Genomic DNA, 27,652 nt, shown 5'->3' with positions numbered 1-27,652 from the left:
GATACTGCGCCATTTCCTTTCCCCCAAAACAAATTATTATTATTATTATTATTATTATTATTATTATTATTATTATTATTATTATTATTATTATTATTATTATTATTATTATTACAGGCAAATTGGGCTTACACGTGCCTTCTTGTTTCCTTTTGTCTTTTTTGTTTCTTTTCCAATCGTTGCGATGCCCTGTGGAAAGCAATACATGGGGCAAACTGGATGATGCCTGAATGATAGGACAAGAGAGCATGCAACATCACTATCTGGTACCCCAGCCAGCAATATGGCCAATCATTGCAACGATTGCAGAACAAACAAATAAGACAAAATGAAACAAGTACGAAGCCCAATTTGCATGAATTGGAAATCATGGAAAGAAATGCAGACAGGCTAGCACGTGAGATACTTGAAGCATGGGTGATACATGAAAAACGAGAGCAATGCGTAAGCGCACCTTCAATATCGTTATCAAGAAAAGTCAGTGCAGCTTAGTCCCCGTTTTGTGTGTTCTTTTCTGCGTCCCATTCCTTTGATTCTGCTGCATGAAAACATGAAGCATAAATACCCTGTTACAAGAAAAATAAATATTAAGGAGGGGGGGGGCACTTTGTTGGCCTAAAGTGCGGTGAGGCGAAAGCCTTTAGCGCGGTGTTGCTGCTTGTGTCACTGATGTGTGGTTAAGATGTTCACTATGTACACAACTGTTTGTGAATATTAAATGCTGGAGACACTGGAGGGCGTTTCGGAGGCATCCGTCTGATCCGACGCCTTTCTGCAAACACTTTCCAGCGTCCTATGGCATGGAGAACCACATGTGCATTGGCAGTAAGTAGCGTAGTCGTTAGCACTCTCGGCTGCGCAGCGGAAGGATCGCGGTTCGAATCTCATCGCGCACAAATATTTTTTTCTTATCGAGTTGAAGAGCGTAACGGACGGACGCAAGCATGAGCCATTAAATGTTTGGTTATGGGGGTTTAACGTCCGAAAGCGACTCAGGCTATGAGGGACGCCGTAGTGAAGGGCTCCGGGAATTTCGACCACCTGGGGTTCTTTAACGTGCACTGACATCGCACAGTACACGGGCCTCTAGAATTTCGCCTTCATAGAAATTCCGCCGCCGCGGCGGGGATCGAACCCGCGTCTTTCGGGCCAGCAGCCGAGCGCCATAACCACTCAGCCACCGCGGCGGCTGCCATGAGTCATTAAAGGCTTCTATCTTCAAAAAAAAAAAACAACCTGTCGTGGCTTAGTCTGCGAGCGCGTTCCTCACGAATCAGGTGACATAGAATTCGAATCCAGGCTGGAATTTTTTTGATACCAGCTTTTTTTTTCTGACATTTCCTATAGCAGCTAAACCTTAGCAATAACCCATGAGCGGATATGACTTGAAAATGCTGCGTCGTGCATTTCAGAAAAGTGTAATCGTAATTTTTTCAGTCAGCGGCACTCAGTACCCGGGTACTGGCGGCACGCGAAACAAAAAATAGTGTTACCGCTACCAAGTGAAAGTAACATCGCCGTAATACGAAAGACAATATTCTATAAACACGCATCAACTATTTTACTCCCCATGTATTATGAGTGGGATGCGGGTGTACAACTACTGAGTAGTTTTTTCAGTCCATGCATGAACTTTCATTTTTTGGCATGCTTGATGCAGAAGTATTCATGAATTTGGTTCGCTCTTTTACAGTTGTACAGCAAAGAGCTGCCAGAAGGCAACTGTATGCACCGGCCATCGTGCGTAGTACGTCTGCTAACTGACTATACCCACGCGTACATCGCTGCAATATGAGGGCGTGGCATATTCTCCCACATCTCCTTGATTTCAAGACGGCAATGTGCAATGCTTGCAAATGCCTGGACTATGCTAGTCGGCGTTGCGGCGTCGTAAGCGAAAACGGTAGGTGGACCACATTCTACCTAGGTCACGTGACCTTTTGCCGTCATCTCAACCTGCTCTGCGGATTGTGAACAAACTGCCCACCGTGACAGGCGGAATTAATGATTGGTTGTGAGAGGTTGCTCGGGAAGACCAACTTGCGCCTCACAAATTCCACCGGTGGCTGTGTTTGAAAGAAACCCTGCCGGGGCAGTGGCGCATCGCTTAACCTCTGCATCATTGCATCAGGAATGGTATGAGGGCTTCCCGGGGCTCGCGATTTGTGAATGTAAATTAGAGAAGGACCAGTCGAGTTTCTTTAGTTTAACATGCGAAAAATAGGACGCGGTGAACATTTTATATTACAAAATTAAGTGTTATGGACCCCTTCAAGTAATGATGAGGTTTTCTCTAAATTCTATCGGTGACCATCACGTACTCTGCTTCGCCGAATGTTCAGGGATTCTCACCTAAGCGCAAACGCCGATGTAGAACGAAAGCAGTGGGAAGGACCGAGTTAGGCGTAGGAAGACGACGGACCGGGGGGGGGTGGGGGGGGGGGGAGCGTAAATAGTGCGCCAAAATTTTAGCGTTAAAAACAAATATAGAGATATCCGCAACCTCATCCGCAGCGGTGTTTCTTGACCTCGTCTTTGGCTCGCAGATCCTGGCCCTTCATTTGCTCCGAGTAAACAAACACAGATCCTTAAGGTCAACAAGAAGTTGCGTTGCGTTTTCTCTCGATCGAGACTATGCCTCGCTCCGTTTGAGGCATCTTTTTTAGCTATTTATTTATTTGTTTTGCGTTTTGGACGACTGGAGCCCTCATCGAGTCTCACTTCCGCCCGTAAAATCAACACCAATCCGGGTCTGCTTCGCGGCCGGTGCTCTCTTTAATTCGGCCCCGATGAGGGCCTCGAGAAATAACAACTGCGCAAGTTTACGACCACGTTGGCGAGACATCAAACGGCTTTCTCTTTAGTTGCTGGTATGCCATTGATATTGCTCATGTTTGTTTCTGCGCGTTCCTGTGTGTTCCTCCTGTGCTTGTACCTCTGTTTAGTTGTTTGTTTTTATAATCCTCAGTCTCCTTGTTTATCTAGACGAGGGTCTCTTAAGCGTTTTTCAGTTGCAGGCTACTTTTGTCATCTTGTATAGTACGTGTGTTTGCTCGCAGCGATCTCTAATTTTTGGTTTCTTTATTCTATCTATTTTTTCTTGCTGCAATAAAACACTTGATTTTTCTTTAAATACTGCTAAGGAACAACTAGTATTTTTGTAAGCAGCACAGAAATTTGCCTTAAATTGCCCGACCGACATGTCCATGTATAGGTTCTTCCAATATGACGAAGTTTCTAATGTCTTTGAATTTTAGTAAACTAGTTATAAAACAAGAAAACTGTGCCTTTCACGCATAATTACGGCGTAATCATTTATTTAATGCTCAAACTTTGTTCTCTTTCAGCCATGCCCAGCAACACTCGACAATAATTTTTCAACGAGAAATAATTTATGAACAAAATTTTTTCACATATCGCAAGATTTCGCTATACCAATAATTATATCCGCCGGTGTCGCGACTGCATGCAGCTGGCTTTTTTTTTTCGCAGTTAACGTTTTTTCTATCGTGCATAACTTTGCCCATTGGTTTTCTATGCAGTCTTAACTGCTCGATTTGAGCGATGGAAAGCTTTGAAAGTTTTTGCTACGCATGAGAATAATGAACCACTTCCTTAAATATTTCCATAGGAGTACATTGCAATATTATAATATTCAAAAAATTTGTCCAAGAATACTGGAAGTGTGGAGGGACCCGTATACGTTCTATAGGCGGCGTTCGATGAAAAAAAAATCTTTCGTAACGTTCGATGTCGGAATTCTTCGTATCGAGTCAAACACTGAAAACCAACGAAAAATTGCACTGCTAATTGGCCGATTTATAAGCACAGAACATCGAGACAGAACATTGATTTGTCAAATTGCCCTCATCGAAGAAAATGTATACGTATTTTCTGTTGTTTATCTGCAGATTACAATGTCGACTCACAACGCTCGTCAAGCGAAAAGATGCTTCCGCTGGCATGCGCAACGTCCAGTTCATTTAAATTTCATTTCAGATGGAAATATTTCTCGCTATTTTTTTAAGCAGAATTAGCATCAGCATTTAAATTCTTTCAGCTCTGTTACGTCCGGACAGGAATACATCGAACTTAGGTAGTCATAAAGCTCTCTACTCGCGCAACACATAGGCCAATTAAAGAAACAAAATTGAAAAATAACGCTGATTTGTGAAGCAGGTTCCTATTAGAATGCAGTTGAAAGAGCTCTCGACGCTAATGCTGCCAGCTTCATAGTATAGAAGAAATGTGGAGCCCGTATTTGAAAGCGCGAAGACATTACCGGTGCTCTACTCGATGGAAACAATGGTCGCGCAATAGTTTCGATGCGGGGCTTTACATTGTTGTGCGGAAAAGAAAGGCCTTACGATGGCGCAGGAGGGGGTTACCACATGTAGGTACCTGCCCCCCCCCCCCCCCCCCCCCCTCCCCAACCCCCCGGGTTCTTTTCCTTCCTACTGAGTGCCACGCCGCGAACGCGACGCCCTGCTCGCTGGAATAGAAAACTAACGCTCCCCAGAAATTATTTTTTCTCGTGGCCCGGACAAACGCGTTTTCCGCGTCCTAAACCTACTGCTGACCTTCCCGGAAACAGCTAACCTCCATGTGTTGTTGCAAAACAGCTCGCTATTCCACCGTTTTACTACAGCGCCAGTTGCCCTTCCCCTCCTTATTGTCTCCGCCCCGTCGCGATGTTACCCGCCTGAACGAGGCCGCTGTAGGGTTGCGCAATCACCCATTCCCCTCCCCCTCTCTCTCTAACACACACACACACACACACACACACACACACACACACACACACACACACACACACACACACACACACACACACACACACACACACACACACACACACACACACACACACACACACACACACACACACACACACACACACACACACACACACACACACACACACACACACACGCACGCACGCACGCACGCACGCACACAGTAATAATCGCAACTTCACCATCATTCACCGCTTTCGCTACAAAATCACCCCAATAGCACGAAGAGTTAGCACAAAAGCAACTAAGAATGCTTCGATACCATGACATGCGTCGTCGTCTCCGAGAAATAATAATAATAATAATAATTGTTTTTTTGGGGGGAAAGGAAATGGCGCAGTATCTGTCTCACATATCGGCGGACACCTGAACCGCGCCGTAAGGGAAGGGATAAAGGAGGGAGTGAAAGAAGAAAGGAAGAGAGAGGTGCCGTAGTGGAGGCCTCCGGAATAATTTCGACCACCTGGGGATCTTTAACGTGCACTGACATCGCACAGCACACGGGCGCCTTAGCGTTTCCGAGAAACACCCCATTTCTACCCCATTTCTGCTTTCTAAAAGGATCTAACCATGTGTGTCACTAAATATATGCGTTGCAGTTATGGCCGTAACTCGTGCGCCTTTTCTTTGCTGTATATATGTTAGCAGCGTATTTTTTTGTTTTCAGAGTATTAGAAACCAAATAATAATAATAATAATAATAATAATAATAATAATAATAATAATAATAATAATAATAATAATAATAATAATAATAATAATAATAATAATAATAATAATAATAATAATAATAATAATAGGTTTTGGAGGGAAAGGAAATGGCGCAGTATCTGTCTTATATATATCGCTGGACACCTGAACCGCGCCGTAAGGGAAGGGATAAAGGAGGGAGTGAAAGAAGAAAGGAAGAAGAGGTGCCGTAGTGGAGGGCTCCGGAATAATTTCGACCACCTGGGGTTCTTTAACGTGCACTGACATCGCACAGCACACGGGCGCCTTAGCGTTTCCGAGAAACACCCCATTTCTACCCCATTTCTGCTTTCTAAAAGGATCTAACCATGTGTGTCACTAAATATATGCGTTGCAGTTATGGCCGTAACTCGTGCGCCTTTTCTTTGCTGTATATATGTTAGCAGCGTATTTTTTTGTTTTCAGAGTATTAGAAACCAAATAATAATAATAATAATAATAATAATAATAATAATAATAATAATAATAATAATAATAATAATAATATTAATAATAATAATAATAATAATAATAATAATAATAATAATAATAATAATAATAATAATAATAATAATAATAATAATTGGTTTTGGAGGGAAAGGAAATGGCGCAGTATCTGTCTCATATATCGTTGGACACCTGAACCGCGCCGTAAGGGAAGGGTAAAGGAGGGAGTGAAAGAAGAAAGGAAGAATGGGTGCCGTAGTGGAGGGCTCCGGAATAATTTCGACCACCTGGGGATCTTTAACGTGCACTGACATCGCACAGCACACGGGCGCCTTAGCGTTTTTCCTCCATAAAAACGCAGCCGCCGCGGTCGGGTTCGAACCCGGGAAAACCAAATAAGCGCAGTTTCGCTTTTATAAGACAAGCGCATATAGCACATAGGTATCTTCATGTGTGCTGCGCGTGCGCGCTATTACCAAAAGTGAAAACACGCTTGTAACAGCCCAAGCCATAGCATTTCTGTTCTTTCCTTCTTCAGATTCCAGGAAAGAAAGTCTTTCTTCTGACACACGCCGATTAACTTGTGCACAGTTCGAGTGCCATTGTTAACAGTTTTAACTACGTGTTTATGTACCTGACCCTTTTCATTGCTCAAGAGACATCAGCATTTTCCTTCGCATTCAGAGTTGAAGAAATCTGTTAAATCTACAATATTATTGCTGAGATATTACTATCCATGAAGCCGTAGCGGGCTTACTTTCTGTGGGCTGGGTAGCTGGTGGTTTTAATATTACCCGCGCGGTCTTGTAGATAGATACTCGGCCCATTAACATTGCCAGCAGTGGAAACCAAAGTAGTCTTTCTGTGAGCCGCTTAGCTGTTCGTTCTTTCAGTGCTTAATGGTCCGCGTAAGTTCAAAATGCCCATTCGAACGACCAAGCTGCCTGTAAAAGAAAGAAACATACCCTAGAAAAAAACGAGCACTCTAATTAACAACAGGACAGCAGGTCACTGCGTTACTTGCGGCTGAAATGCTATGAAATCTTCTCCTGAACAGGCTAGTCATAGAATTTCGTAGAACAGGCTAGTCAAAGAATTTCTTCGGCGCTTGAACCCTGATATCTGAAACGCAAGCGACGACTTTATGTGAAGGTACATGATTTGTATTTACGATTCGTTGAGTATGTTGAGTAGCCATATCTGCACTGCCTTTCCAATTTTCCACTTATAAGCACTCCTACAAAATGAAAAAAAAAAATCGGCTGGTATGGGGAGCGGCAGTGTTGTGCGATGAGCAGGCACGATATATCTGTTCGCATTTAGTTTCTTTTTCATAATACTTAATACATTCGCAGAGTGCTCTATGGGTCATCGTGATCTACTGAGCACCAAAGCTTGTTTTTCAACGGCTGCCCAAAATTTCTACCACGAAAACTCTCGAATACGTGGACGACAAGACGAAGGGAATGAGGCAATTCCAATCGTAACTTCATCTCGTCCTGAAAAAGTTAAAGTACGAAACTTCTACTTTTTACTTGTATATTGTATGCCCACCCTGCTAAGGTCTTGTAAAAGATTGCAGTATCAATCAATAAACAAAAAGTTAAAGTACAAAACTAGTTCTGCTACTGGCTTCGACAGTGGTTCTACAATTGCTGCTAAGAGCACGGGTAATGATTATTGCCTGGAGTGCGTGGTGACAGTCAATCAACACAGGTGCTGAAGGCCGGATAAAGGTTTTAAATCAATGAAATGATCACCGGCAATAATAACTTTCTCTGACTCACACTTCCTTACAAGTGGCAAGCGCCATTTCAAAAACAGTATTCGTCTTATCAGCAGCCCCTTTAATAGCAGACGTTAAAAAGCAGTGGTCAATTAAAATAGCTGGCGGCAGCGAACTGCGTTCGGTCTCTTTTAGGACACCGGAGGAGATTGATTGGTGGCTACCCTGCACTCAGTGAAGGGGCACAGATAGAAACACAGGTAGAAAGCGCGTAAGGAAAAGGGTGCGCATCATGCCAACGAGCGATTCCTGACACCTGACGCTGCATTCAGGTACAGCGCCAGCCGTCGAGGGCTCCTCTCGTTATCCCACAGAGCGCGTCAGTAGGCTTTAAGACTTAGGCCTGGCGTTAAGCTTGTTACCATGGGCAGTGCCAAAGGAAACAAGAGAACTCCCCTGAAGCCTTCACGGTCGAGTTTTGGGAACTCAAGAAGTCGCCGGTTTCCTCAAAAGAGGAAGCAAAATTCGTTACAGCGGAGATTAATTCCAGGCGACTTTCTGTCGGTTTGATTCAGAGTTGCTCTTCAAGGCTCAAATTCCACTACCTGCAAGACCATTTTATTTTTATTGTCATGCGTATTATTTTTCACTGGAAACTTTATAGCTAAAGAAGGCACTGACCGTACAAAACGAACATGTACAAAAAAAGAAAACAAGATGATACTCAAAGAACCAATCACAAAGCGCAAATCGATAAGACTTGGGGCAGGAAAGTTAAGAGGCTTAGAATTATTCGATTTGCATGCGCTCCAGCAAATGAGTTTTAGAGCTATTGTTGCGCAACAGTCTATCGACCCACTCGTTAGTCCTTGTGTTTTTCTCCTCCACGGGGCAAACGACTGACTGGTCGGGCCCAGAAAACGCTCTGAGGAGCTTTCAGCTCCTCTGAAAGCTGGGGAGCTTTCAGCCCTGCCGACGTACATACGCGTAAATGTGCGTGTCTTAAAACTGACAGCTTAGCAATCTCGTTAAGCACGCATGCTTGAATTTATTAGTAACGTATATCTTCGAACCTGGCGGCGTCATATATTTTGAGCAGACAAAAAAAAAACGGCAAAGACGCTAATGCTTTTAAGCAAATAGGGTATATAGTTCAGGGTCTAGAAGCGGTAGGAAGAAGGAGGGGGGGGGGGGGCAGGAAGATGATTGATTAAAGCGACGAGTTGAACCGATTACGCTTCGCAGTGACACCTTGAACGGCGCTCTATTGGAGAACTGTACTAGCCAACGAGACGACTCGCAGGCGCCCGCCAGAAGAGCGATATATGCGCAACGAACTTTTACATAACCTCCGACGCCGCTCAGCTCCGTGAACTGCTGGGCTGCCTTTCCACGCAGTTACAATCCAATCCGACGCCCCCCCCCCCCTCCCCCTTCTCACCTCTTAGCGGCTCCTCCTTTCATTGTTTAACGGACTCGCGCCTTTGCCAGTCAGAGCAAAGCTCATAAATGACTCGGCTCCCTTATAGCTCCTCGCTCATCGATATAAATGTTCCTTTTCTCGCGAAGTAGAAATGCGCCTCCTTTCTGAATTGGTGACGTGAAACAAAACAGCGCTTTTGGAACGAATACGTCGCACATAGGAGGGCGGGGATAAAGTGTGGGAGGAGACGAAGGGTAGACAGATCGAGTGCGTGTTTGTGTGTGAGGGGAGAGGGGGAGGAGGCGGTTTTTTTTTTTACACGCTCGGAAAAAAAAAGAATAAATACATGACCGACTGCGCTGCCGCGTTGCTTTGCGTGATGGGCTCGCACAAGAAAGCGCGGCGGGTATTTATATTGATACGTTCTCACGAGGCCGTTTCCGAGAAGCCGCAGCAGCAGTGAGCAGGCTCGCAAAATGTCTGTTTTGCTCCTGGGAGACACTGAAACAAACAAGCAAAAAAAAAGTACAAAGAAAGCGGGCGGCGGAACGAATGACGACGATGCGGGAGAGAGCGAAACGCGGAAGTGAGGAGGCCGGGTGCATGACAGACAAACAAACAAATAAATAAATGAGAACGCAATAAGCTTTTTTTTTTCGGGGGGGGGGGGGGTGGCGCAGAGAAGAAACAGCAGCGGCGAGCACACTCCTCCACCCCATTCAGTGACGCCTTGCTCCCAGAGATGGTTCCTCGGAGAAATGTGGTCGTTTCTTCGGTCACGTGCCTTTTTTATTGAGTCGCCGCAATATATTTTAAGGCGTCGTTAAAGAGAACTGCCCGGCCCAAAGGAGAGGCGAGTGTGTGCGCGCCTTTTGTCTCCACTGTTTCGCTCCTCTCCTTATTTTGCTTGTCTACTTTTAAACCTCGTCTATTCCTAGCCTAGATTTTCGGTTATATGGCCTGTTCCGCATCAGTTTTAATCTCCGCCTTCGTTTCCTAAGTGTTTACCGCTTTCACAGTTCCCTCGAGTCCCTTTTTTTTCTATTATTCTTTTCCTCTTCTTTGTGGCTTTCTTCTTTGGAGCGATGGGGAAGAGATTTAGTTTCATCTTTCGTGACCTACTTGAAAGAAATGGGTTTAACGTTCAAATGGCCCCGAAGGAAGAGGCTGTGGACCGCGCGGGTATAAACGGATCTGACTGCTTCCGCCAACAAATGCAGACACCGGAATGCGCGGTGCCATAACTCTCGCTGTTCCAAAGAAGTTGGGCGGCCTTGCTCTGGACTGGGAAATGCGTGAAAACTACTTGGACTGCATGGCTCCGTCACCCTGCTGTGCATTATGTGAGTCGTGCATATTAAGACTTCTTTGAGCACACATTTACGTTGTAAGAAGCCGCGAAGAACACCCAACTACAGGAATGTACGCTACTTCCTTGGCATTAACGCCGGTAGATTTTATTAGTCTCTCAAGTCGGAAGCGAGAAGTGTAAATGATCTTAGTGAACTGAAGGGAACAGTCCTCTCTACAGGCTTAGTTCCTAAAAACTTTCGGCTTCCAGTCTTGTCACAGCCGGCAGCAATGAATATAATTTTAACGTGTTCTTCTGCCATGCACACGAAGCTGTTGTTCGCAACATGCACGAGATACACAATAAAAACACAGCCATATATTATACCGCAGGCAGTCAGAAAAGGTCACAATTCACAGCGACATTTCAAAGCTCGAAACACAGTGTGCTCGCAATTAAGTACGTAACATGTTCTAATGAACGACTTTTCTTCTCTGCTATGGGCTCAGTTGTCAGCGGTTGGTTTTAGCCGTGCACTGTTCCATACTTCCGTACTACTGCTACACTATTCAGGGAGGTTTAGAGCAAAATAAAATGGCCAATTTGAGCAAGTTTCTAGATTTATCAATTTATTTATTTTTTCTCATGATCCTCGGGTTGTCCTCTGTCCAGCGACGAGACATCATAGCGAAATATGTAGTACAGATATAAAAAATTAGGTTTTTTTTTAATATGTGATCGTCGAAAAATGCGTGCGAATCACGCTTGATAATGCTGCCGCATTGCAGATCCCGCATGTTTCCGAAGACGGAGCACCACCATCTTAGTATCTCCATAGAGAGGACAGATCGGAAAAGCGCAGCTTTGGTTGTTTGCAATGCCGCGTCTCTCGGGCCGAAAGCAAAAGCACACGAGGGCACCATGGAGAGAAACGAGGGACTAGACTTATTTTTAAGGCTGATTTTCTCAGCTTTCAATTTTGAAGCGAAAGCTTCACTACGGGACATCGTGCTTCGATCGCCGTCTGCCTAGTTTTCACCTTCAGCTGAGTTAAGATGTCAGACCATGAAAAAAAAAAACTGAATCAATATCTCTGACTTGGAGTCGCACCCGCGGCTGCACAAACAGATCTACTGAAAACTAAACATTTTGACGGATTTGCCTGTCTGGTTGGGTTTGAAGACATAATAAACTGCACATCTCCAACCAAAATTTTAACTTTAACCCAACGTTTCGAAGCCGACTCGGCTCCTTCATCAGGGGTGACTGAGGGCAGTAGCTAGCGTATTTTAAGTATAGAAGAAAGGGGGTGGGGGGTGAAAAGAACGACAGCTGTGTCGCGAAAGGCGCGGGGGAGGGGGAGGGGGGTTTAGGCTTTTAGTCACGCTTGCGCACTGCAGAGAGCACAAACAGACCTACAAACCACTAGGCTATCGCGCAGCCAACACACCTCGTTTTAAATTGCACCACACTCTCGTGTCGTGCATTGGAGAGCGTCGCCTTCATCAACTTCCATCTGCTCCATCCCGCGACACTGCCCGCTCACCGTCGTCTTCTGCATAGCACAAATACGTGCTTTCGCTCTGATTCGAATGTAGTAAACATTCTCTGTAGTTTTTTCTGCGATAGCTTTCACTCATCACTTCGGATTTTTGTAACGAGCGACAGTAGATTGATTCTGTTTGTAGCGCATGAATTCTAAGACTTGAGTGCAATAAAACTCTCCATTTTTTTTATGCACGCATGCAATAATACTTGAAAGTTATTTTCTTAAGAAAGGTTTTCATGTAACTATGCATGCGGAAGTTTCTTTTTTTTTCATGAGTACTGGGCATACAAAAAAACTACTAATAACTATATTGCACAGTACAGGGATTTGTGAATATGCTGACATAAAAACTTGTGCACTTTCTCCGTAATTATTAAACGGCTCGGGGATGAGTTTACAAGGATTTTAATTTTTTTTTTAGTCAGCAACTACAAGAGCTAACTAAAAATAATATGCCGCTTTGAAATTAGCAGAACGCTTTACGTTTACAGTACCCTTCTATATACGCCCTTCGTTCCGTGTGTCTTCTTTGGATTGAAGCCGTTGCGCTATTATTCCATGAATGTGTCCCAACTGCAGTACAAACTAGCCCAACAATTAACACTTCTAAAGTACATTACACATCTGTAGGAAATTTGGCTACATTTCATACATATATAACAAAAATAGTATTAATTACCACGTCCCCCTTAAATATGCATTATTCGTACTGTATTTTCATATACCATACCATCGACGCCATATCATACAATACCATATATTATAGCATACCATACCATACCATACCATACCATACCATACCATACCATACCATACCATACCATACCATACCACACTACACTACACTATACTATAGTACATCACTTGTGATACGATTACAATGGCAAGAACGAGCGCTATTACTCTTGAGGACCGAAACGAAGGAATGAAGATTAACTGTTTGCCGATTTATTTATTTATTTATTTATTTATTTATTTATTTATTTATTTATTTATTTATTTCAGATACCTCAAGGGCCCTTGAGCGAGGGCTTTACATGAGAGCACAACCTCTCCAGACGCCACAACCTGTCCCTTTATACCCCTGCTCCTCTAATATGATTCCATAAAAAAAAAAGGAACGCTCGTCGCCGTCCGACCGGTAATCCGCAGGCAGTGGTGAAGCAAAGCCGAACCTCGACATTAAAAGCAAAATCAAGCACCCGGAGCATCAAAAGGAGCAAACGGCGCGCTCCTTTTCACTGAAGGAGGCGAACATAAAGGTAGCGGCTTGAGGTTCGGCCTCCTTTCATGCACCAGCTTCCAGCGTAGGCAGAAGGCCCACCGGATTCCTGCTCAGGGGATGAAAACCGCTGCTTCGAGAGCCGGACACCGCTCGTTTGTACAAGAGCCAAAAGCGGGGCCCCTTCGTCAGGACCTCGTCAGGAAGGGCGCAAAGTTGGAGCTCTCTCAGGGGCCTCCGGAGAGAAGCACGTCGGAGTTGGAGAGGCGAGGTGGGTCCGGAAGGATCCGGAAACGAACGGTACAAAAACGCGGAGAAGAGGGGAAAGAGAGGCAGATGAGGATGGGGGAGAGGATGAGCACACGCAATGAATAAGAGAAACGTTCGTCTTAGTCGAAACACACGCGTACACATATAAGGAGAAGAGAGCAGTGGAGAGGACGCTCCCAGAGGCAATATAAGGTGCCGTCGCACGGCGCGCGCTGGGCTCCACTGATTTGCATGTCCGCAAACAAGGTTCCTTTACTGATTTTTTTTTCGCCTCCCGAGTGCAAACACTGGCGCCGCTCTGAGGAACAAGCGCCTCGCCAGTAAGGAAGACGATGAAGACGGAGGGCGCAAAAGGCGACGGTGGTTGTCCAAGCGTTTTCTTCGCGAGTCCGCGCCCACCACGGCCGTTTCGCTCGCTTTTGTGCGCTTCCATGATGCTCGCAAGCCCCGTAGGGTGCGCCAACTCAACCAGTCTCGCCCCCTCCCAACCCTCCTCCTCCTCCTCCTCCTCCTCCTCCTCCTCCTCCTCCTCCTCCTCCTCCTCCTCCTCCTCCTCCTATCTTCCTCGCACAACCCACGGCGGTTCTCTCTGCTTTTTCCTTCTGCGTTCTTTCAACCCATTCCTCCTGTGTCGTCTTTAACAAATCCAAATTCCCGAAGATCGGGGTGGTCCTGCTTGGGCTTGTGCCACGCAACGAAGACAAAAAAGAAAATGCAAAGACGAAAATTAAGTGACAGAAAGAAATGCTTTGTAAAGATATACGTACAAAGCGCGTCGAGAGGGACTCAAAATTCCTGGTTGGGTCGCGCACCTTGTTCTTCGTTGCACAAGCGGGGGCCGCCTGCTGCTTCGTGTTGGAACTGCTTGCACGATAAAGACGAGCTTTGGCGTGTCTGCGCTGCTTTAATCGACCCCATTTCCCCACATGTGTCCTCTTTAAAGCATGCAAAGAGTGTCGTGTCGTTAACATTATTTCATTTTATTTTTCTTCTTCAAAGTGTTGTAGTGGCTGCCAGACTGTAAATCGCCAGGTCTGCGAATCAAGCGTGAGAGTGGAAGCGGACAGCCCTGACTGTGGGTTAAAAAACAGTAATGCACTTGCCCTTCCCGAGTGGCTGTACGCGTGTGTACAGACGCGCGCCATCTTAACTCCTCGTTTATTCTTTCTTTCTTTTATATGGTTCCGGAGGCGTTTCCCGTCCCGTTGCGTTTCCCCGCCAGCGTTCATGTACACATGAAGGTGTCACAGTTTATTCTTTTCTTTTCGAGATTTTTTCTTCGTTTTCTTTTTCGTTCACTGCACTGTGTGTACACGGGAAGTTTCACAGCCATTGCGTGGTCGTTGGAATCCTGGGCCGAATACTCAATAAGGCAGTAACTTCATAGAAATGCTTTCTGACCAACGACTACGAGTTTCTAATATTACTTGGTACGTGTACCAAGAAAGGTGCATCGTGTCACATTGCTGCACCCCTCCTTCCCTAGAGTTCGTACTCATTTCCTTACTTCCCTGCATCCCCACGTACTAACCAACATTCTGCGGTACAACGCCAGTGACTGAAAAAGATGACAACGCCAGTCACTGGCGTTGTCATCTATTTCTCAGTTACTCTACAAAATGTCTACGGAAGCAACGAAGACAGCCAGCAGTTGAAACTTCAAAAAAAGTAAATAACGTGACACTTTCGTATTTCTTTTTTTCCTCAACTAACGGCCAACGAAATTGAACACGCTCCACCTTATGGCTCGAGGGAAAAAAAATCGCTCTCCCTGACAAATTTTCTTCGCAGACTTTCTTAGAAAGGAAGCCTGGGTGTGTTGTAGTGTGTCAGGAGAGTTCAGGAGCCGAGTTCAGCCGAAATGTCTTTCACGCTTTTCTGTTGCTTCAGTTATTCCCACCAGCCTCACTCATATGTCAAAGGGTTATCGGCACTCGCTCGCTTGCCCGGTGCCTCCGGCAGAAAAAAAAAAGGAAAAAGCAAAAGCGGAGAAAATGCACCTGCGCGATCACTCACCTGGGTTTGACCGCGAAATGAAGACAGACTTTCGGTTTCGCGGCACCTCGCATAAAAAAAAAACTAAGAAAATAAAAATAAACGATGCCTGGCCACTCGTTCATCACAGAACCCCGCTGCGAGCAAATAACCACTCTCGCCAAGCACGGCGCGCGGGGCTGCGCTGTAGCATATAGTGATATAGTAAGTGGCCGAATAGCAAATCGAAATGGCGTTCTTAGAAACCCATCAGAGGTAGTGCTGTATAGCCAGTGGGAAATATCTTATTTGTTTCTTGTTCCTTTTTGTGCGTCGTCTTGTTACCCACACAAAACCAGCCGAGAGCCGCCCTCCCTGCCGCGCTAGGAGGTTATTGCCGCCAAGTCAGAACCAGCTGCTTCTCCCACCGCGATCTTGTTGTGCGCGCGAGACAAACTATGCGCTCGGCGTCGCGTTCTGTTATGTGCGCAACTTTTCATGCGGGCCGCCAACTGTGTTGTAGTGCCACGCCGCGCCGCGGGTGGCAAACGGAGATGCCAGCCGCACGCATTTCCGGTGCCTCGCCGCCTGACCGCCAAGCAGAGAAGCAAGGCGGAGCTAGATTTCGCATCGGCGTTATTATGGATGGGGACGAAAAAGGAAGAAGCCGTATGCCCTTACGGGCACAGGACATCAGAAGGACGGTGGTCCGGCAAGCTGTAGCGCGGACCTCCCGTGCCGTCGGTCGTCTGCGGTGCCAGTTCAGTGAACGGCCGCCGCCAGATGTCGGTGAAAGCCTAACCACCCGTCAAAATAAAAGAACCCGTTGCGTAACCGCCTGTCCGAGACGACGGCCGCCGCTGTATACTAGGCGAGAGACGCGGTATTCACGCAGTTCAAATGCCACCCGCTGGATTCAATTAAAATTTGCGCCGTGGCCACAATGTGTAATTATACATTCAACGGCCCCCTCCGCCCCCCCCCCCCCCCCCCTTTTCCCACCACGCCCTGTTAGAGGGTATAGCGTCCGAGCTGCAACTATGTGGCGGGGAATTCGAATGCCACTTGGCGCAGCTATATACAGTCTTGTTCAAAAGTCTTCAGGTAGATTCAGCCGCATAACGGAGCAGTCACGGTATCATTAAAGACCAAAGGGCCTCGAAATGAAAGGAGAACGTTTCTTCTCGCGGCAGAGAAGCTTGCTGCTTGACGCGTACATTGAATTCCCCGTGCAGAGGAGCATTCAAGGGACATTCATTCCACAACAAGTGGACGCTGTGGCCTGAAGACTTTTGACGACGAGTGTACGTGCACAGGAGCTTTAGGTCACCGGCGCCGGCAGTAGCCCAGGGTCATGCTCTTTTAACAAGCTCCTGTTCGTGGTCCAACGGTGTGAAGTTCGTAGGGTTTTGAATTTTACATAGACTTCGAAACAATACACCGTAGCCATTTGCGCGGGTTCTCTAGCATGCTTTCGGGCAAAGGGGTGTCTGTTTGGTAACTAAGGAGCAATTAGCGTTAAGGTCAGTTCCAGCTGCCCCACAGCCAAATTAGGCCCACCGGAGCACCACTTGCGAGAGAACCGGCTTCAAAGCAGCTCGGCTTTCCGCGAAGAAGAGTCGAATGCGTAACGTCCGGGGAACGTGGCGCCAATCAGCAGAGGCGTGAAAGACGATGCTCATTTGGTAATGAGCTTTAAACTGGCACACAATTCGCCTTATTGCGTAAAGAGGGTTGAAATCGTCTACGTTACGTCTCACTAAGAGCTCGCAGTGTTAAATGTGGCGCCGGTTAATCAAAGGACGCATTTTTAAACGTTTTCGCTTACAACAGCGATTTAGAACAAGCCGAAGTATGTGTCACACGGTCTCTACACTTCCGATGACGAGCTGTCGTCGCTAGGGAGGTTGCTTTTAGTGTCACAAGGTTGCTGTGCTAGATACTCATTTGTGGATTTAATTTTTATAATTTGCTTTCATTCGCTTCCTTTACTGGCTGTTTTTCAAACAAAATGACGCAGACATTTGACTGCGATGCCACAAATACACTATATACCATACATACCATACCTATATACCATACATACATACTATATACCATACCATATACCATACACTTTATACTAAAAAAGTACAGTTTGTCGCACTCGCGCCAATAAAAATGTCCCAAGGTTCAGTAAGGGGGAGGGAGGATGTGAGAGTGCTTTCGGGAAGCCACCATATATAGTCGGACACAACTCAAGAATACCGCTCAAAGCAGGCTCTCCAAACAATGGCGTCGATCGATTGTCATGACGTCGGTTAACCTCATTTCACAGAGGTAGGCGCGGTGTAACGCTGGGGGCTAACCGCGACGTCATGAAAAACGCTAGACGCTGTGTCATCCAAGATAGCGTGCGCCGCCGACAACCGCTGAACTCGAGGCGCAGAGTAACAGTGGCATTTTTATGGGCGTTTGCGCTCTTATATCAGCAACCCGGCTGGCCGGCTCGCGCAGCATCCCATCTTGAGGACCCTGGTTGCCAGATCCGATACGTCTTTCTTCCTCTAAAAACAGATAAACAAACGAGCAGAATGCAACAGCAGATCGATTCAAGCAATTTGCTGAAAGTCCTTTCGATATGCGAGGCGGGTGGGCTGTGTCCTTAACCGGGCGTTCCGGAGAGGCCCAGCGTCATCCGGCTCGGAATTCGTGGTTTCCGGAGGACTTTGTTGCCCTGGCGCAGTGTACCCTTGAGGCGTGTGGGCAGCCGGGGCTTGATCGTCCCACCGGCCTGGAAGAGAAGCACTGTCGTTAGCACCGTCTCCCGTATAGTCAGGAATGGTTTGCAGTGACGGGTCGAACTGTTCGTCTGTTCGGAGCAGATGTTGACGGTTGCGACGAAGCTGACTCCCGTCTTTCGTACGGACCATGTATGAGCGAGGGGCGACGGCTTTTTCCGCGACGGCCTTTGTGGTCCACCCTCTCTTGTCGAGCAGCCTAATGGTGTCATGCTCACCGAGCGCTTCTAGTGGACGCCTCTGAGGGTGGGCTAGGGTGTGCTGTTTGACATCTGGTGTCCTATGATCTGCGAAGTCGGGCAGCCTTCCTCTTAACCTCCTGCCCATGAGTAGCTCGCACGGGGCTTTTCCGGCCTCGAGTGGTGCTGTGTTGTAATTTAGAAGCCCGATCCAAAAGTATTCATTCGCATATAACGCCTTCTTGAGGAGACGTTTCACAGCGTTCACCCCTTCCCCTGCCAAACCGTTTGAGCGTGGGAAACCGGGACTAGAAACAACATGGGAAAATTCACACTATCTTTCAAAAAACACGAAATGCCTGCGATGAAAACTGCGGTGCGCCGTCCGTGCATACTTCAAGCGGGATGCCGTGACGTGCTTATTTCATGGCCAGCTTTCCTATTACACAGTGGCTGGTAGTTTGAGGAAGCGGCTCTACTTCAAAGTAATTGAAATAGGCATCGCAGACCTCAAGGTTTTTCTTTCCGGCATGCTCGTACAAGTCCAAGCCTGCCCTAGCCCACGGTAATGCGTGACAATTCCTATGAATTAGCGGTTCACTTGGCTGCTGGTAAGCGAAACGGCGGCATGTTGGGCACCTGGAAGCTTTCTCAGTTATTTCTGCCGCCATACCAGGCCAATGTCTGGCTGGTCGGACGAGTGCGGCGAAGCGTTCACTTCCCCGCACCTCCACCAAGTGAAAGGGGTTTTGTGCACGAATAGAGCAGGGGAAGGCGTTCACGGCGGGTTACACAAAACGGCGAGCAGCGCAGAAGACGGCCCCTCCAACCGAAGCAATCTCGTGCAGCGTGGCGCTTCGTCTTTCATCGACGCTTCGTCAGTGATCAGCCTAGGCGGCATCAGGCGCGGCCGTCATGGTTCGCTACAGCATCAATACTCTGGCCATTGCTTTGCATTTTCCGCCACTCAAGTGACCCTCGTGTAGGCGCTGCAACATTTCTTTTCGCAGGGACTTCGGAATGACAACTCTAGAACCACGCAACAGTATGTCTTCCACACATGATAGCTCAGCTTCGAAGGGAGCTAGCTGACCTATTACGCTGTGTCCATCTTGTAGGGCTTCAGTGACTCGCCTTAGCTCGTCACCTTCACTCGTTTCTTTTGCTATCCGCTTGGCTGTTGTGTCGCTGACGAGAGTGGAGAGGATGGCCGTTGCATGGATGGCCGCATCTTCTAGTTCGCTTTCAGGTGGCTCATCGCTGTCGCATCGGATTCTTGAAAGAGCACCGGCCAGAGCAAGGTCTCTCCTTTGGACGTACTGCAGGGAAATGTTGAACGCCATGAGGCGCAGGAAGAAACGCTGCAGGCGAGGAGGCATGTCTGACAGGTTCTTCTGGGCAATGGCTATCAGTGGTCGATGTTCGGTTTTTCACAACTACGTCGACGCCAGTGATAAAATCGCGAAACCGTTCACATGCGAACGTGACCGGCAGGGCCTCTTTCTCAATCTGTGATTATCGTCGCGTCAGCTAGCACACGCGAAGTTTAAGCAACTGGTCGCCAGTGTTCGCCATGCGACTGCAAAAGTGCCGTCCCTAACGCAAAGCTGAATGCGTCCGCTGTTATCGTGGATTGTTTTGACGGGTCAACCATGACAAGCACTGGTGCTGTCGACAATGCTTCGCAGAGGTTTTGTAGCGAGAGCTGCATTATCCGTAGTCTGGCCGTTTTGCTGTGGACCTTCGGCGCCACTTGTGCCCATGCGTGAGAAGCCGAGGGACGTCACAACCGCGCCACTCGCCTCCGACCGAGAGGAGCCGCCGAGTGACGTCACAGCTACCGGCGCCGCGCGCCAACGCTGCTCGCCTCCGAACGAGAGTGAGACTGCGCATGCGCGACACGCAGTTGGCTCGCCGTGTTCTCCTGCGCATGCGTGGCAAGGGGAGGAGGAGGGTCGCGGTGTATAAATGTTGGTGATGCGGCGGTCTGATACCTGATTTAATATCTGCTGCTGGTCCTTGGACCCAAGATATTAAACTTATTTTTGTAATAGGGCGGAGTGCTAGACGCACTCTGGCACGGGTCAGCCCGGTATTGCACTGCCTCCGGGATCGGCCCGGGGCCTATGGGCCAATTAGCGCGCGGCGCCTTTTCTATCTATCCTTCCCTCCTATCCTTTAAGTCTCCTACTTTCAGCACGCGGCAGCGAGCGTGGCTCGGCTTGAGCCAGTAGGCAGGCCCGTGCTCTTTCCTTTCCTACTTCCTCGCAGCAACATCAGTCAGTCAGTGGAAAGAACAGTCATGGCGGCTAAGGAGAGCGAGGCCGACGCTGTGCGGCGTAGAAGACCGGAGAAACTCGAGTCGTCGGACCCCGAGGTTGTAGCCTGGCAGTTAGCCGTCCGGGCAAGGAAGAACGAGCGGCGCAGGGCCAAGAGAGATGCGGAGACACCGGAGCAGAAAGAAGAGCTCATCGCCAAGCGCAGACGCCAGGACGTGCAGCGGAATCAGCGACATGTCCTGGCCCTTCTGGAAGACCGGGGCGAGATGGATACGACCGAAGAAGAGGACGTGAAGGGACGGCGCGTGATTGACCACGTGATCAGATTGACTGAAAGTTCCAGTGCCACGCGGGCGTTTGAACCTTTCGCTACGTTTATCCTGGCATAGCTGAGCTAAGTCAATGGCAATCTTTTTAAAGCAATCTCGCGATTTCGCCGTGGCGGTACTTCATCGAGGCACGTGACGTCACAACGCGCGCCTCGCCGCGGAAGGTTACTGTGCTTCGCGCGTTCGCCGCGCCATCTGGCATGACGTCACACCGCGCCGCTCGCCGCCGCCGCTGTTTGGTAGGACGTGACGCCGCGTTCCTCGTCGTTGCTCTCGCCTCCGCTCGCTTCCGCTCTCGCCTCCGCTCGAAAGCTGCGTCGCATGCGTGATAAGATGGCACAGGATTGAAAAGGAGAGCTGGCGTGCACCGCAACCACAGTTGAGGCGACAGTATGGATGGCGACAATTCTGATAAGCTGGAGGAGGTGGAACGACATCGACAGCGGAACGAGACGAAGAGGAAACGAATCGTCCAGGACACAGACGAACAGCGCGCCGAACGACTGGCTCAACGCTGCCATGAATATGCCGCCGCGAGACAGGCACGTTTAACGTCCGGTGTCTCGACCGCTAGCAGCAGCAACAGCAGCCGGAGGAGACACCCGAGTCCTGCTTCACCGAAGACGGCCGTGATGAACGATGGAATGCGACCAAGATACTTCAGCGGCGGGCTCAAGAAACGAAAGAACAACGTGCCGTTAGCCTAGAGAATAGGCCTCGGTGCTGAAATCAAACATGGACCTACAGGTCATACTGGACGGCTATGCCTGTGTTTCATACGTTGTGGAATATGTGAACAAGGTCAACCGAGGAGTTTCGCCCTTGTTTTCGCTACATATATCCTGGCATAGCCGAGCTAAGCCACTGCCATTTGTTTTTCCACTCCTTGTCGTGGCCAGCTGACCAATCGAGCATGCAATCGCGTTTTAACAGGGCTCGCAGATTCTCAGTCTTCTCAGACAGGTTTGGAATGAACCTTCCGAAGTAGTTTACTGCGCCCAGTAGTTTATGAACCCCCTGTTTTGGCGTTGGCGGCGCCAATTACAGTGCACACTTATCTAGCCTATTGTCTGGCTTAATTCTGTCTTTCGAAATGACGTCGCCTAAGAACTTTACTTCATGCGTGCCGAAAATACATTTCTCACGCTTAAGCGTTAGTCCTGATTTTGCTGCAAGCAGTGCGGCTCGCATGCGTTTATCATTCTCCTGTTGCGTGGCGCCCCACACGAGTATGTCGTCGATGTAGACGCGAGTACCGTGTAGGCCGTCAAAAATGTTCGCCATCGTTTTCTGGAACACTTCGCACGCGGTGCATCTTTTTTTCGGACAATGACAAGACGACTCACCCACTCAGCAGCCTCTTGCATCTTTTGGATGATTCCTTCACGTTCCATGCGGGCTAGTTCTTGGCGGAGTGGCTCACGTGGAATTCGGCGCGAGGGCAGCGACACTGGGCTTGTTTCTTCATACAGCTTGAGGCTGTAGGTTTTCTTTACGCAACCTGGACCTTCGAAAAGCTGCGGAAAATACTGAAAACTCGCGTCTTCAAGTCAGCAGGCCTTCGTTGAATCGTTTGCATTCTTGAAACAAGACCGAAACGTTCGCAAGCCTGAAGGCCCAGTAGCGCCTGCTTTCCTTTCTTGACCACAAAGAAATCGGTCGGTTCTTCGGTTCCGCCGATGCGAAATGGTAGCGTCACAGTTCCAAAGTGCTTCATCACTCCGCCGTCGTAGCTGGTCAAGAGCGTGGCGATGGTGTAAGGCGCCTCCCCTCGCTCACTTTCAGAAAAAGGGCGTGAGGAAGCAGGTTGGCTTGTGCCTCGTGTCAACTTTGATGCGCGCAGCGTGATAAGACAGCGTTGTCGTGATTATGCAGACTTGGCCTCTCGATACATCGCTTATGCTTACGGCCAGAACTTGGAATTCGTCGTCGGATTCCGCTTCAGTCTGCGCTGGACAGTCAGCTTCATGAATTCTTTTCGTTCTGCAACACACTGCAAAGTGGTTTCTTTTCCGACGTATGCCGCACGTTTCGCCCCACGCTGGGCATTTCCGCGGCTCTTAGGTTGCAGTAGGGGCACTGGAGAATATATTTCCTTGTGGCGCCTTGCTGCTCTGTTTGCTTTTTCCGTGCGGCATGTAGCTTCAGTTCGTGGTTATCCCACGCTTGATTTTGACACGCAGTTAGCTCTGCGGCTGTGCAGTATCATATGGCCTTATCCAGGGCGAGGTCCTTCTGCCGTAGAAGGCGCGTCCGGAACTTCTTGTCTGCCGTTCCACACATCAGCTGGTCTCGAGCCATTGATTATTTCAGGTCTCCGAAGTTACAGCTCTGAGCTTTCATCTGAACATCGCGTAAGAACCGTTCGAACGGCTCATCATCTCGTTGTTGTCGAGTTCTAAAAAAGTACCGCTCGTAGGTCTCGTTGCTCTTTGGCGTGCAATACTCTTCAAACTGCTTTACGATAGCGTCGTAGTTCTCACGCTCTCCGGATGGCAGTTTAAACGTGTTAAATACATCAATCGCTTCCTGACCTGCCACATGGAGGAAGACTGCAGCCTTCTGTGCACCCGTGCGCTCTGTCGCAGATGACGTTGCCTTGAAGTACAGGTCCATCCTCTGCCTGAATTTCTTCCAGTTTTCCGGGGGCGCTTTGGAGAACGGTAGGGGACCAGGGGGCGGTAGTCCTTCCATTGCGCTGGCTCAGTCGAATCGGGAATGGGCGTGATAAGAAAATTAGGACACCATGTGTCATTGAAGATAGCATGCGGAGCAAACAACCACTGAGCTCGAGGTGCAGAGTAACAGTGGCGTTTACTGAGCGTTTGCGCTCCTATATCAGCAACCCGGCTGGCCGGCTTGCACAGGATGGTTGCCAACCTTGAGGACCCTGTTTTCCAGATCCGATACAGACGCCATTGACTGTAGGGGCTCCTTTGAGAGGACTTCGCCTCCACTGGGCAACTCATGAATGTAGCATGACACCCGCTAAAAATGCCCGTAACAAAGGCGCTGTCGCTGTGGTCAGGAGACCGGAGCAAGAGGTGCCGTCGTAAACACTGGGAAATCATCGTTTCTGTTCGTAGCATTCGTTTCGCAGTAAATTCCAATCGATCGAAAAGGGTGCGTGACACGCGTAGAAGAAAGCGTGAATTAAAAGTTCAATACGCCTCTCCTCTTAGCTTTGTATATTAAAGGTTAAGTGCAATACATTACCGCGTTTCAGATCACACGGCAGTACCCAGCCAGACCCCTTGCCATCATTTACTAGCCTAAATTTTCACAGGTCAGGCTTTAGTTTGAAGAAAAATCTTGCAACGAAATTTCATTCGCCAGTAATGCAAAAAAAAAGCACCGCTTGTACGTTCGGGTGGCATAGTCGCTCCAGAAGTAAAAGCTAACGTAAGCAAACAAAAGACATTCTTACCGCTCCTATCGCCATTTATACGAGCCTGTTATTACCTACAGAAGGCTGGTTATAGTGGAGGGGCAGTTCCCTTATCGATAACGAGACCAATTTCACAAAACGCCACCGCATTTTTTTTTTCACTTAGATCGCTGCCTTGTTCAGCCATTATATTCGGCGATGGCTGTGAAAAAAGAAAGAAAGAAATCCTAGCTCTGCGATGCATTTGCCGATAAAGCTCGTTTCCGAGCTTTGTATGCTGTAAAAGAAACTGGCGTGTATTTCTATTTTTTGTAATATTTTTTCGTGGTTTAAGGTCCATGGTTTTAATTTTGTGTATGTGCCACCTGCTCGGATATTAAATAATTTTTTCTTCGTACTCTGCTCTGAGGTAGCTTCTTTTCGGCGCGTGAATAAAGTTTAAAGAGCTAATTGCAACGCGACGGCGTATTCGGTAATTATGTTTGTCCTCCATCGTTCAAGAGTTCGGTGCAGTCCTGTGTTCCGGGAGGCCCGATTCTAAAAAGAACCCCCCCCCCCCCCCCCAATACGAAAAAAAAAAGAAGCCAGTAAAGCATCTACGTACATATCACCTCCCTAATTCCGGCAATAGAAAACGAGTAAAAAAAACAGCGATCTCTGTCCCTTCTTCTTTTTTATTTAGTTCCAAACGAGTCGCTATGGAAAGCCCGACTGAAGCCCGTTCTGAGTTTAACAACACTCCTATGTGCAAACAGTTAAAAAAATAGAGGGCGCCACACAATGGCTCTCTTTGAGGAAGTACCCAGTGCGGCCAATTATCAGAGCTTTCATACTTCTTACTTTCCCTCTGTCTTTTTTCTTTGCCCTCTCGTCTCTTATACTCGCTTATATTTTTATCTCACAGTATGGCGGATTTCAGACAAGTAGACTGCACACATATATTGAAAGCTCTCTGCACGACCCCAAAAATCAAATCAATCCCCCCTCGTAAAACCTCAGGAACGCTTGCAGAAAGCGTAAAAAGGTCACTGTAGCGTGTAATAGGGTTACCTGTTATTTACTTACTGCTGTGTGTTGAAGTTTGCACATATTACGCATCTGTCTTGAAACACGAGCGATTCACGTAGTTTTATGTAGTTTGATATTGCCATTCATCCGGCCCTGTCATTGCCACTCGGCTTGAAGATAACCTCTCGTGTTATTTCACTTTTTTAACCGTTCACTTTCCGAAACATCAGCTGTACATAGGAGCTCAAACGGTACAGAAGGGCACCAATGCTCGTTTTTAGGAAAACCGACACCAATCTGGTGACGTCAGTTATGTGGAGAGGTACCCTGAGGAGACATGATCTCGCCAATGCTATTCAACGCCTGCTTACAGGAGGTATTCAGAGGCCTGGATTAGAAACAGTTTGGAATAATAGTTAATGGAGAATACCTTAGTAATCCGCGATTCGCTAAAGACATTGCCTTGCTAAGTAACTCAGGGGAAGAACTGCAAAGCATTACCAATGAGTTAGACAGGCAGAGCAGTAATGTTGGTCTGAAATTTAATATGCGCAAAAAAAAAGAATGTTCAGCAGTCTCGGAAAATAACCGCAGTGTACAATTGGTAGCGAGGTGCTGAGAGTGGTTAGGAAATACGTCTACTTAGGGCAGGTAGTGACAGCAGATCCGGATCGCAACAGTGAAATAACTAGAAAAATAAGAATGGTGTGGAGCGCATATGGCAGATTCTCTCAGATCATGAATGGCAGTTGACCAATATAAAGGTGTATCTTACCGGTACTCACCTATAGGGCAGAAGCCATGGTGTTGTGGTAGAGCATCAGCCTCGCACTGAGGAGGAGCTGGGCTCAATTCCCAGTGGCGCCAGGTACCCACCGGTTTTCTGATGGGTTCAAGATTCTCCCGGCCTGATGCTCGGCTCTTCTGGGGCGAACTGCTTGGGAAAATGGTCTTAGACCAAACCGTTGCGTTGACGGGCCAGTTATTCATTCCGCCTCCAAGCAGCCCTAAATCCGCCTCATGCGGTAAAAGCCCACTTCTTTGTACTCACCTATGAGGCAGAAACTTGGAGGCTAACGAAAAGGGTTCAACTTAGGTTAAGGACAGCGTAGCGAGCTATGGACAAAGCTGCCACCTGCCACAATGGGCTTCTTGCTCACTATCCGGTGGGCAGATTGTGATGACGCCGCAATGTCACGTGACCTAGTTGGCCCACCTTTCTCCTTGGTTGCTATCTGGGGACCACCTGCGAGAACGATGCCCATGATTTTTCGCTCATAACACCGACACTAGATTTCCTGCAGAGCGAGGGATTTAACGCTATCGCGCTAAAAGCGCGTACAAATGCAATTGAAAGCTTGCAATACTGGTGGTCGGAGGCAGAGAACAGCATCCCGTGAACACTGGGCAGTGACGAAGGTGCGGAAGGTAGCTAAGTGGTGTACGTGCTACGAACAACAGCATGCCCATATATATAGACTCAGCGCGAGGTGGTTAACATACAGAAAGACATAAATCCACATCCTTGATCTGTTTTATTCGCTGCATGAAGAAACGCATTTCTACAAAAGGCTACAGGCTCTCTGAAGAAGGCCGTTTTTGTTCTTGCGCCGTCGGGCCGTAAGGCGACACGTCGTTGGCTCGTTTAAACTTGGCTCGAGGTCGTTCCGAACACGTGCGCTCAGCCGGGCCCGCCGGGCGTGGTTATAACGTTTATAGGTTTGCCCGCTGCCGGTGCGTGTGTATGGGCAGGTTTTACTGCTGTGCATCTCGCCGGCTGTAAATATGGCGCCAGGCTGAATTATTTATGCCGGAGCCTCTTCTCGATAGGTCTCCGTCCGTTCGTCTGTATATACGCGAGCGCCTGCCTTCTTCGGTAAGAATGAAGGCTGCAGGAGCCTGTATAGAAGCCCTCGCCCTTCTAAACACACGCACTTGGCTTCTGAGAGAAAGCTTCGCTCGCTGCAATACACGTGGCTCAGCCCAGTTTTTCCTATTATATATTGCTTCAGCTTCGCTCGTTTGCCTCGGTCATCGAGTCAAAACTGTAGTTATTAAGCCTAACGGCCGCTTATAACCGGCCGAGAGAAGTTTACTGCTTCCGTCACGGATACCGTGCCAGACATGCGGGCTCTCCAAGGAGTTCTGCGTGCTGCATCGTGCAGATGTGTATGAATAGTTAACTGTTTCGTGGCGAGCGTTGCGACTCTTCGAACGTTCTCTTTTTTTTCATTTGTTAACTTTTTTTATATGGGTGCAATT

At 47.9% G+C, this 27,652-nt stretch overlaps 1 protein-coding gene and 1 non-coding gene across 2 annotated transcripts in view; both read right to left on the bottom strand.

Moving 5' to 3' along the window:
- LOC144098744 (calcium-activated chloride channel regulator 2-like) overlaps nt 1–22,636 on the bottom strand; it is a 573,215-nt gene extending 550,579 nt beyond the window's left edge. The window contains exon 1 of the mRNA XM_077631596.1: nt 22,341–22,636. The gene's annotated coding sequence lies outside the window, so the exon portion shown is untranslated. The remainder of the gene's footprint in view (nt 1–22,340) is intronic.
- Nucleotides 1,115–1,188, bottom strand: TRNAS-GCU (transfer RNA serine (anticodon GCU)). Its single transcript has one exon. It is a non-coding gene; the product is annotated as a tRNA-Ser (tRNA).
- Nucleotides 22,637–27,652: the final 5,016 nt, after the last annotated feature.

This window comes from Amblyomma americanum, chromosome 7 (assembly GCF_052857255.1).
Source record: "Amblyomma americanum isolate KBUSLIRL-KWMA chromosome 7, ASM5285725v1, whole genome shotgun sequence".
In the NCBI taxonomy this organism is placed as follows: Eukaryota; Metazoa; Arthropoda; class Arachnida; order Ixodida; family Ixodidae; genus Amblyomma; species Amblyomma americanum.
The sequence above is the reverse complement of the archived record's forward strand: the minus strand, read 5'-3'. Positions and strand labels throughout refer to the sequence as shown.